General features: G+C 38.1%; 1 pseudogene; it reads left to right on the top strand.

Annotated features, from left to right (window-relative positions):
* The first annotated feature begins 295 nt into the window (after positions 1–295).
* LOC132888458 (B-type lectin plumieribetin-like) lies at positions 296–788 on the top strand (annotated as a pseudogene).
* Positions 789–1,114: the final 326 nt, after the last annotated feature.

Here is a 1,114-nt window from a genome sequence, read left to right as displayed (position 1 = left end):
TAATAATAAAATAATCAACTTCCAGGTGGGAACAGTAACTTTGATTTGCATCCCGCTGTCTGGATGATTTTCCTACAACAACAAACCCACTCGTGTTTTATTCCTTACATATTAGCTGTGAGAACTAGAAATGTGGCTTTAATTATTTAGAAACAGTGAAAGTCTAAATATTAATATCTTCAGGTCAGCATGTACACAAATTCTTTTCCAATGTTCTTATCATTTTTTCCCATAAAAGTCACTACTTGCTTGAATCTGACACACATTTTTAATAACTGTCTTTATATTCAGAACCATGAGCAGGAACTTCTTGTCTATAAATGAAGAGCTCCAGAAAGGAGACTTCCTGTTATCCAACAACAGCGAGTACAAAGCAATCTTTCAGGTAGAACTGAAACTGGGGAAATAAATAGAGATGAAGAGTCTTCTTTGCTTTTTCTTCATTTGCTGTTTGAAAAAATTACTTCCAGTTCCTTTCACAGAAATATAAACTCACCTTCCATTCTCTGATATTGAACTCTAATGTCTTGTTTCAGGATGATGGGAACTTTGTAGTGTACGGCTGGGCGCCGCTGTGAGCTACTAACACTGGCGGCATTACAGGCATCAGTCGCCTGGCCATGCAAAATGACTGCAACCTCGTCATATATACGCCGGATGAACCCGTGTGGGCCGCCGGCAGCTACAGCCCGGATCTCACCACATGCCGTTTAACTTTGGGTAATGACGGCATTCTGGTGATCCACAGGGACGGGGATGTGGTGTGGAAGTCCACTAAGAAGAATTAAAATTAATGAAACAAACTTCTCAAAATGCTTTGATGTTCCTTTCATCTGCAACTGTCATTAAAGTTGTCAATAAATCAGCAAAGCAGATCAGCTGGATGTCTCCGTGTCTCAGTGTTATAGCTATAGCACTGTTATTACAATCAGTCATGAGCTGAACCTCAACACCACAATTACACCAATCACTATTTCAACTGCACTGTTGATAAATAATAAATCTAAGAGATATAATGTAAGGGACATAATTCTATTTAGAGTAAAAAATAATGAGTATAATATTGATATCAGACAGATTTTGATTGGTCTGTATCGAAGAAGGTTGAATTGAT

Source organism: Neoarius graeffei, chromosome 6 (assembly GCF_027579695.1).
Source record: "Neoarius graeffei isolate fNeoGra1 chromosome 6, fNeoGra1.pri, whole genome shotgun sequence".
NCBI classification, from domain to species: Eukaryota; Metazoa; Chordata; class Actinopteri; order Siluriformes; family Ariidae; genus Neoarius; species Neoarius graeffei.
The sequence above is the reverse complement of the archived record's forward strand: the minus strand, read 5'-3'. Positions and strand labels throughout refer to the sequence as shown.